An 11377-nucleotide genomic window follows, 5' to 3' on the forward strand; every position below is an offset into this window, starting at 1 on the left:
GTGCTACCTAGGTGCCTCTAAACATAAAATACATAGATTAATGAGAGGAGAAATAGACTACTTAAATCACTACTTAGTCATTTAACCCACTATCAGAAAAATAATTGAACAAGCCATAAAATGAACTTCCAAAGAATCAGATGGATTTACAGGTGAATTTTATCAAATATTAAAATAACAATTAAGTCCAATATTATACACACTATTTGAAATAATAGGAAAAGAAGGCACCCTTTCAATATCTTCTATGATACAAATATGATCTTGATACCTACACCATGGAGAGCCAAAGCAGAGAAGGAAAAGTATAGACCAATGTCACTAATAAATGTTGATGCAAAAATGTGAAATAAAATATTATCATATAAGCTACAACTACTATTAGAAAGATTATATACTATGACCAGGTTGGATTTATACCAATAATGCAGTATCGGTTCAGCATAAGACCATAAACACAATAAATCATATTAATAACATCAATAATAAAAACTAAATGATTTTATCAATAGATGCTGGAAAGGCCTTTGACAAAATCCAACAGTTTCTATTAAAAGCTTCAGAAATCACAGAAATAAATGGTTCTTTGCTACATTCCTTAGCATAGCAAATAGTTGAGGAAAAGGACCCATACGTAAAAAATATTTATAATTGTTCTTTTTGTAATATCCCCAAACTGGAAACTAAGAGGGTGCCTCCCTCCATGGAATGGAGAAACAAATTGTAATATATAAATGTTTTTACATTAAAATATATTTCTTTAATCAACAGAAATCTATTTTCCTTCCCACCCACTCCCACCCCACCACAAAGGAAAAAAACATGCTTGGAACAAATTTGCATAGTCAAGGAAAATAAATTCCATCATTGGCTACATCCCAAAAAATAAATGTTTCATCCTGTATCCCGAAATCATCCATCACTTCTGTGTCAGGAAGTGAATAGCATGTTTTATCATTGCTCATTGTGTTGATCAGAGTTTTTAGAGCTTTCAAAGTTGATTGTTTTTATAGTGTTGTTACTGCATGAATTATTCTTTGGTTCTATTCACTTTATTCTTCATTGTATAAACACATCTAATTTTCTGTCCCCCAAATTATCCATTTTTATAATACTGGTGTTATAGTATAAATTCTTCTTCTGGTTCTACTCATTTCCCTCTATATCAGTTCATATAAGTCTTTCCATGTCTCTTTGAAACCATCTCTTTCTTCATTTCTTACAACACAAAGTATTCCAATTCATTTATGTATCATAATTTGTTCATTCATTTCCCAAATGATGGATATTCCCATAATTTCCAGATTCTTTTTTGGGTTGGTTTGATTTTGTTTGCTTGTTTGTTTGTTTTGTTTTTGTGAGGCAATCAAGGTTAAGTGACTTGCCCAGGGTCACACAGTTAGTGAGTATCATGTGTCTGAGGCCAGATTTGAACTCAGGTCCTCCTGACTCCAGGGCTGGTGCTCTATCTACTGTGCCACCTAGCTGTCCCTGGTTTTTTTTTTTTTTTTTTTTTTGGTTTTTTTTTTTTTGAGGCAATTGGGGTTAAATGACTTGCCAAGATCACACAGGTACTAAGTGTCTGAGACCAGATTTGAACTCAGGTCCTCCTGACTCCAGGGCTGGTGCTCTATCACTGCAACACCTCACTACTACTGATTTCCAGTTTCTTGTCACCACAAAAAGAGCTGCTATAAACATGCCCATCAAATGGGAAATGATTGAACAAGGTGTGGTATATGCATGTAGTGGAATACTATTATGCTGTAAGAAATGATGAACAGACAGACTTCAGAAAAACCTGGAAAGACTTATATGGTCTGATGCTGAGTGAAGTGAGCAGAACCAGGAGAACTTTGTACACAGTAACAACCACGTTGTGTGATGACTAATATTGATAGCCTTAACCCTTCCCAGCAATACAAGGATCTAAGACATCTCCAAAGGCCTCATGATGGAAAATGCTATCCACATATGAAGAAAGAACTAAGGAGTTCGAATACAGATCAAAGCATACTGTTTGCTATTTTTTTCTTCTGTTGTGTTTTGTTTCCTGTTTCTGGTGGTTCCTCCTATTGGCTCTAATTCTTACTTACAACATCACTAATGTGAAAATACGTTTAATAGAAATGTATATGTATGGCCTATATCAGATTGTGTGCCATCTTGGGGAGGAAGGTGGGGAGGGAAAGGGAGAAAAATTTAAAACTCAAAAGCCTACAGAAGTGATTGTTGATAATTCAAAATAAATTAATTTTTTTTTAAAAAAGAGCTGCTATAAATGTTATTGTATATGTAGGACCTTTTCTTCTTTCTTTGATGTCTTTGGGATATAGACTTAGCAGTGGAATAGCTGGGTCAAAGGTCATGCCTTGTTTAGTAACTTTTTGTACATAATTCCAAATTGCTTTCCAGAATTGTCAAACCCATTCACAGCTCCACCAATAGTACATTGATATAGCTGTTTTCCTACTTATCTTCCAACATTTGTCATTTTCTATTTCTGGTCATCTTTGCCAATTTGAGGAGTGTGCAATGAAACCCCAGAATTGCCTTAATTTTTATTTCTCTGATCATTAGAGATTAGAAGCATTTTTTATGTCTCAAGAAAGCCTAGGTTTCTTCCCTTGAGAACTGCCTGCTCATATCTTAAGGACATTTATCAATTAGGGAATGACTCTTAGTCTTGAAAATTTGAATCAGTTCCTTACGTATCATTGGAAATGAGAAACTTGTGATTCTCTCTATCAGGGAAACTTACTGCAAAGATTTTCCCCCCAGTTAACTGTTTCCCTATTGATCTTAGCTTTATTGGATTTGTTTGCGCAAAAGCTTTTAATTTTATGCAAACAAAATCATTCATATATTTTCTGTGATTCTTCCTATCCCTTGTTTGATAATGAACTTTTCCCCTTTCCATAGATCTGATAAGTAATTTTTTTCCCACCTTTCTCTAATTTGTTTATGATGTAAACTTTTAAATCTAGGTCATGTATCCATTTATAGTTTTTCTTGGCATAAGGTATGAGATGTTTGTCTAAATTTAATTTATCCTATAATGCTGTCAAATTTTCCCAGCTGTTTTTATCAAATAATGAGTCCTTTATTCAAATTGCTAGAGTCTTTGTGCTTATCAGTCACTAGGTTATTAGGTTCATTTGCTTCTGCATGTTGTGTACCTAATCTGTTCCACTGATTAATCTGTATTTTTAAACTAGTACCAACTTGTTTTGAGAATTGTTTCATAGTATAGTTAGAGATCTGGTACTGCAACACCCTCATTGTTTCTACTTTTTTTTATTATTTCCCTTGAGATTCTTGACCTATTTTTTACCCCCCATATAAATTTTGTTATTATTTTTCTACTTTTACAAAGAAAACTTTTGGTAGATTTATTGTTACGGCATTGAATAAGTAAATTAATTTAGGTAGTATTGTCATTTTTATTATATTGACACATGCTACCATGAATAATTAATATCTCTTCAATTATTTGCCTGACTTCATTTCTGTAAATAGTTGTATTTATATAGTTCTTGTGAGTATCTTGGAAAGAAGACCCCCCAAGTATTTTATATATTCTATAGTTATCTTAAATGGAATTTCTCCTTCTGTCTCTTCCTGAGAGGTTTTATTGGTATTATATAGAAATGGAGCAGTGAGATGTCTCAGTGGACACTTATTAGTTGTGTAATCCTGGGCAAGTCACTTAATTCCCATTGCCTGAGGGAAGAAAAAAGGTTTTATATAGAAATGCCGATGATTTGTGTGGACTTATTTTGCATCCTACAGCTTTGCCAAAGTTATTAATTGTTTCAATTAATTTTTTAGTTGACTCTCCAAGGTTCTTTAAGCACACCAACATATCATTTGCAAAAGTGATCATTTTGTTTCTTTTTCACCTAAATATTCCCTCAATTTCTTGCTATATGAATATAATATTATTGTGCCATAAGAAATGACAAAATGGACAGTTTTGGAAGAAACTGAGAAGAACTCTATGAGGCAATTGTACAATGAAGTGAGCAGAGCTAGGAAAACATTTTACACAATGACAACAACATTATAGAGAAAAGCAACTTTGAAAGACTTTAAAACTCTGATTAAAGCAATGATAAAACACAAGTGTAGAGGACTGAAGATGAATCATGCCACCCACCTCCTGTCAGAGAGTCGGTGGATTTAAAATACAGAATGAAACATACATATTTAAACATGGCTAAGTGAGAACTTCTTTGCTGGACTTTTTTGTGAAGGGTTTTTTTTTGTTGTTGTTGTTCTTTTTATTGTTTATTTGGGGAAGGAGAGGCTAGTGGAAGGAAGAGATTAAAAAAAAAGCTAAGAAGCATTAGACTCCCTAAAAGCCACAACAACAAAGCCTGAGACTCTATTTCATGAAATCAGAAATGAAAACCGTCCAGATCTATTAGGATCAGAAGGTCAAGCTAAGAATAGAAAGACTCCAATCCACCAAGAGCCTTCTGAAAGGAATTCCATAAGGAAAACTTCCAGGAAAGTCATAACCCAGATCTAGAACTTCCGGGGCAAAGAAAAAGTATTACAAGGAGCCAAAAAGGAAGAGTTTAAATACCAAGGAACCATACAGTCTTATCTGAAACAGACAACAGAGGGTTGTACACATTTTGGTGTATAAACAGTAAACTCAACATGGAAACAAGCAGATATTGAGAGCGTGAGGACAATACCAGGAAAAGGGAAGGGGAAAGGGAAAAGAACTAGACTTTAAGGGAATGTACATCAATTGTGGAATGGCTGAGCAAATTATGATATATTAATGTGGTGGAGTGTTATACTTTAAGAAATGACAAGAAGCAGTTATATCAGAGAATCCTAGGTAGTAGGTATTGATAGAGTGAACTGAAAAGAACCATGAGAACAATTTACCCATATAGCAACACTGTAAAGAAAAGCAACTTTGAAAGACTCAAGAACTCTGATCAATGCAATAACCATTGTCTCCAGAGGATATGCGATGAAACATTTTGGCCACCTCCTAACAGAGAAGTGATGGACTCAGGGGCAAAAAAGACACACATTTTTAAAGATGGCCATTGGTTGGATTCATTTTGTTTGGCTATGTTAGAAAACTTTCCTTTTTTCTTTCTCTCTTTTTTATTTTTTAATTAGGATTAGAGGTTGGAGGGAGAAGAGAAGTTAACAACAGTGATTTAAAAAAAAAACAGGGTCATTGAAACTTTTTTTAATTCATAAAAAAGAACAGAAAGAAAGTTAGAAAACAGTACGGGTCAGTTTGGAAATACTGCAAGGTACCAGTCATCTCTGGCCAGAGAATCGATGAACTTAGAATGCAGAGAGAAATTTGTTTTGCTGAAGGAAGGAAGTAAATGAGCACTTACTAAATGCCTACTATGTGCCAGGCTTTGTACTAAGCATTTTACAAATATCTCATTTAATCCTCATGACAATCCTCATTCTCATTTTACAGTTAAGGAAATTGAGACAGAGGTTAAGTAGCTTGCCCAGAATCATGCTACTAGAAAGTGTATGAGAGAGGATTTGAACTCACATCTTCCTGATTCCAGGATCAGCACTCTAACAACTGTTAATACCTAGCTGTCTCACGTAGTTGAACTACACATCTGTCTTCCTCCCTCTCTCCCTCCCTCCCTTTCTTTTTCCTTCTTTCTTTCCTTCTTAGCTTCCTGTTTTTGTCCCTTCTTTTTTTTCTCTTTTTGGTGCAATGGGGAAAGCAGTAGGAGGAACAGATTATAAATGCACATAAAAATGAATGCATACATTTTTAAACTAAAAAGCATTGTGTTAAACTATACATTTTTAAAAACAAGCCACCATGAAGTGGAGATTCATGGTTTCATATACAATCCTTTTTTTGTGATCTGTTGTATACATGGAAAGGTTCCTTTTTTATTGTTTAAGTTCAAAATAAAAGTTTATAAAGATTTTGCGTTGGTTTTTTTTTTAAAGAGTTAGGGCCTTTAATGCAAACATAAGTGACTGGCAAACCTGATGGCTTTTTTAGACCTTCAGATCTCTCCTCTGACTTCCTGTGTTCCTTGTCTAGGCCTCTGTGTACCTCACTTTGCTTCTTGTTTGCACAATCTGCTTCACCCTAGATCCTGACTTCTATGTTTCCAGGCCCAACCTGGCAACTTGGCAATGAATTGTACCCCCGACTCAGTGACCTTTCATTCTTTAACACAGCAACAGAAGCAGCAAAAGAACACTTTGGGAGTTTAGATCCTGACAATTTATTCTCATTTCTAAGTTGCCTGGATTATTAACACTGATGGTAACTATTAACTCCCACCAGAGTCCTCCTCTGAAGCTTGTTCCTAGGGTCAAGATGACTCTGAGTTATCACTGGGTATGTTTGCCAACAGCAAGAGGGCCTGCCAAGATAGAAAGGATTCCAAGCATGGGCCCAGTGACCAAAGATATGCCTACCATCAGAGGACCAGTCCAGTCACCTTCAAAGAGGCTCATTAGGGGGTCTGGCTGCATGAGTAATTAATTTTTTCAACCAAAGAATCTCACAAAACACTGTCGTCCAAGGAACAGAAGAGGTTGTCATCCACTCTAGCAGAGACAGTACCTACCCATGCCAGGGGATTTTCCTAAAGAGTAGATCTGACCACATTACCTCCTTTCCTTTCCTTTACCTTTCTTTCCTTCTAAATAAACCTTTACTTCCAGGATCAAATAAATATAAAACCTTCTGCTTTACATTTAAGGCTCTTCACAACTAGGGTTCTTCCCATCTTTCCAGTATTCTGTACTTCCATACTCTATGATCCAACTATACTGGCTTTCTTTCTTTTCTTTCTCTTTTTTTTTAAGGCAATTGGGGTTAAGTGACTTGCACAGAGTCACACAGCTAGTGTCAAGTGTTCAGTCTGTGGTTGGATTTGAACTCAGGTCCTCCTGACTTCAAGGCCGGTGCTCTCTCCACTGTGCCACCTAGCTGCCCTATACTGACTTTCTTGATGTTCCCTGTACATGACCCTTCATTTCCCATCCCTTACCATAACTATCTCCCACACCTGGAAAGTACTCCTTTCTGACCTCCATCTCTTGGAATCCCCAGTTATCTTCAAGACTCAGAGACTCAAGCATCACCTTCTAGATGAAGCCTTTTGTGATCCTCCCCCACCCCTAGCTGTTAATAATATTCGTCCTTCCAGAACTATCTCTTAGGCTCCCTACTTCAAGTGTCTCTCACTCCAGTCCATCCTCCACTCAGTGGTAAAATTAGTCTTTCTAAAACACATCACACACACACACACACACACACACACACACACACACACACACTCTCTATAAACTCAAGTAGCTCTCTGTTATGTCCAGGATCAAATGTAAAAAATCCTCTGTCTCTTAAAACCCTTTAAAACCTCCACCCTTCCTCAGTCTCCAGCCTTCTTGTACTCCACCTTCCTCTCCTCCACTTATTGTCGTTTGCCCATCATTTTCAAGGAGGACCAATGACATCATGGGGTGATGTCTTAACTCATGCATAAAGTGGAGTTGCACAGTCATCAGCCTCACTCTCTCTTCCAGAGCCACTGAAGTCCAGCAGCGGGACCACCTGGCGATGGCCCGGGATGCAGTGAATGACCTTCAGGTCTTTAACGTCTGCTCAAGCTCTAAGCACTCTGTATGGCCTGCTGCAGCTGCCTTCATGGCACAAGTTGTCCTCCTCTGCCCATTCTGCCAGAGGAAGTCTTCATGCGCTTGGGGTATACACCCCCTAACTCACCAATGGGTGTGAGGCCTATTGGTTACCTTCAACCTGGTTTAGCTCGAATGCTGAGATGGTTGCACCAGGGTGTGTCTGCTGTGCGTGCTACGGCTTCTTGGAGCCATGGGTAAGAGTTGGGTGACAGGTGGACACCAAAGGTGGATGAGCAGCCCCGAAAAGAGCTCAGCAGCCCTTACCCCAGAGGTGCTAGTCCTCCCTGAACACCCCATGCACCCCACAAACTGTGACCAAGTGACACTGTTCTCCTTGCTATTCCTTGTATAAAACACTCCATCTCTCAACTCAGGGCATGTCCATTGGCTGCTCCTTTTTTTTTTTTTTTTTTTTTTTTTGGTCTAGGCAATGGGGTTAAGTGACTTGCCCAGGGTCACACAGCTAGTAAGTGTTACGTGTCTGAGGACGGATTTGAACTCAGGTCCTCCTGAATCCAGGGCCTGTGCTATTGGCTGTTCCTTATGCCTGTATTTCTCTCCTTTTTCATCTCCCTCTCCTGGCTTCCTCTAGGTCTCAACTAAAGTTCTATCCCAGCAAGAAGCCTTTCCTTAGTGCCTTATCTCGAAGATAATTTCCAATTTAGACATGCACAATTTGTGTGTTGATTCTCTCTTTAGTCTATGAACTCAAGGACAGGGACTGTCTTTTGTCCTTAGCACTTAGTACAGTACCAGGCATATAGTAGGTGCTTAATAAATGCTTGTGGGGGCAGCTAGGTGGTGCAGTGAATAAAGCATGGCCCTAGAGTCATGAGGATCTGAGTTCAATTCTGGCCTCAGACACTTGATACTTACTAGCTGTTGATCCTGGGCAAGTCACTTAACTCCAATTGCCTCACCCCCTCCCCCCAAATTAATAAATAAATGCTTGTTACCTTGATTTCTATTCATTTTGTATATGTTTTGATTTTTGTATATGTATATGTTATTTCTTCTGTTGGAATGTAAGCTCCTTGAGAGCAGGGCTTTATATCCCTAGAACTTAGCACGATTTCTGGAATATAGTAGGAACCTTTTGTGGGGGGAGGACAGGCAATCAGGGTTAAGTGACTTGTCCAGGGTCACATAGCTAGTAAGTGTCTTAGGCTGAATTTGAACTCAGGTTCTCCTGACTCCAGGGCTGGTACTCTATCCACTGTGCCACCTAGCTGTCCTCAATATAGTAAAAACTTAATAAGTACTTTTTGATTAATTGATTAATCCACAAAGACACTCAATTAGCTATGTCTGACCCTGGACAAGTCACTTAACCTCAGTTTCTTCAACTATAAAATGGGGTAGTAATAGCATATGTACCTTACAAGGTTGTTGTGAGATCAGATGAGATCATATTTGTAAAGCACTTTGCACAGGTTAAGTGGGAAGATCCAAGTAATAGATAAGTAACACAACCTAGAGTAAGGAAAACATGAGTTCAAATACTGCCTCATATACTTACTAGCTATGTGAGCCTGGGTAAATCACTTAACTTCTGACTCAATTTCTTCATCTGTAAAGTAAGTATAATAATAGCACTTACCACCTGAGATTGTTGTGAGGATTTAATGAAACAGTATTTATAAAGCACTTTGTAAACCTTAAAGAGTATATTAATGGGGCAGCTAGGTGGCGCAGTGGAAAGAGCACAGGCCCTGAAGTCAGGAGGACCTGAGTTCAAATCCAGCCTCAGACCAAATACTTGACACTTACTAGCTGTGTGACCCTGGACTTAATCCCAATTGCCTAAAAAAGAAAAAAAAGTATATTAATGATTACTACTACTACTACTACTACCACTACTACTACTACTACTACTACCACTACTACTACTACTACTACCACTACTACTACTACTACTATTAGGCTGGCCTTCACTTTCTGGACATCAGTGTAAGGTTTGTTGAAAAGCTTCCTGAGGAAATAGATCCTTTACTCAAACCTCTGGGTCCCAACCTTGGACTGGCATTTTCATCACAGAAGACAGTGGCTTCTTACTGATGATTCATGTCATAGCCATTTTTATTTTGGGTTCTGTTGAATTTTTTTGGTCCTGATACATCTTCCATATACTCCACAGGTTTTCAAAGATCATAGTCAACAGCTCAGAAATCACTTCTGCAATTTTTTTTTTCAGAGTTATGGGCTACAGATCCTTGGTCTCTCGTTACTGGAACTTACTGAGTCCCAGATACTTTCTAACAGCCTTTCATTCAACTATCAACTGTTTTAAGTCATCATCCATCATCATCATTATCACTGTCACCGTCATTGTCCTCATAATTGTCATTGTTATTATTGTTATCATTATTAAGCAGTGAAAGAAGAGAAAGAACACTGACTTGAGAGTCAGAGGACCTGAGCTGAAATCCTGCCTCTGATGCGTACTACCTGTATGATCTTGGGCAAGCCACCTAGGCCTCAGTTTCTCCATTTGCATAGTGAAAAGGATGGACCAGAAGACTTCTGAAGACTTTCCTAGGTCTGAATCTATGACCCTATGATCTTGAGTTTCAATTCTCTGCTAATTATTTTGTCTTATACATTTTGTTTTGAAGATTATTTTTCCTACCTGAGCTCAAGCTATGTATGTGTGATGTGAGAAGATAGTGCCTGAATAGATAAGCGTCTGGATGTTTATTACAGTTCTTGTTCTGGGCCAGGTACACCAGGGAAAACCTGGGGTTTAAAGTACAGCACCACCCACGGCTCAGAGGGCAGTAGAGTACTCAAGTCGGCCAATGGGCAATGCTCAGCTTATCTTGCTTCTGTTGTTCTGTACCAAAGGGCAGGAGTGGGAAGAGAAGTGGGTTTGGAGTCATTTGAACTGATGCCTGAGATCATGCATGGATAGATGTTCCCATCTAGATGACCAGAGGGGCTGCTAGGTGGTGCGGTGGATAGAGTACCAGACCTGCAATCAGAAAGATTCTTTTTCATGAATTCAAGTCTGGCCTCAGACACTTACTAGCTGTGTGACCCTGGGCAAGTCACTTAACCCTGTTTGCCTCAGTTTCCTCATCTGTAAAATGAGCTGGAGAAGGAAATGGTAAACTGCTCCCATATCTTTGCTAAGAAAATCCCAAATAGAATCACAAAGAGTTGGACGTGACTAAACAACAACAAAAAGATGACTGGAATGTATTTATGTTGTCGTTCTATTGGGAGAGGGTGGCTATAGGGAGAGGAAGTCCTTCCAGTTGATACTCCTGTGACGCGGAGGTGGCTAAGGATTTTCTATTGCTATTTATGTCTATGTGATTGTGTCTAGTCAGAAGTACCATTGTTGTGGATGTCATTTTTGAGTTGTCTCCAATCTCCTCAGATGATTGAGAGCTGAAAGGAAGATAACTTTTCTAAATGTCCCCAGGTATATGTCCAGAGTGGAATTCTAAGGACCCTGTAATTTTTTTGGGGGGGAGGGGTGTTCTTATACATTTTGAGGAAAAGGATCCATCTTAAAACCATCGTTACAATCACCACCACAGCCATCTAAACTGGTCAATTAATCAATCAACAAGCATTTACTAAATGTCTGTGTTCTAGGCACTGTACTTGGTGCTGGGGAAAGAAATTTTAAAAAAGGAAGAAAGAAACAGAGAGAGAAAAAGAAAGAAAGAAAGAGAAAGGAAAGAAAGAAAGAAAG

Source organism: Vombatus ursinus, unplaced genomic scaffold (genome assembly GCF_900497805.2).
Source record: "Vombatus ursinus unplaced genomic scaffold, bare-nosed wombat genome assembly UNPS02014794.1, whole genome shotgun sequence".
Lineage (NCBI taxonomy): Eukaryota > Metazoa > Chordata > Mammalia > Diprotodontia > Vombatidae > Vombatus > Vombatus ursinus.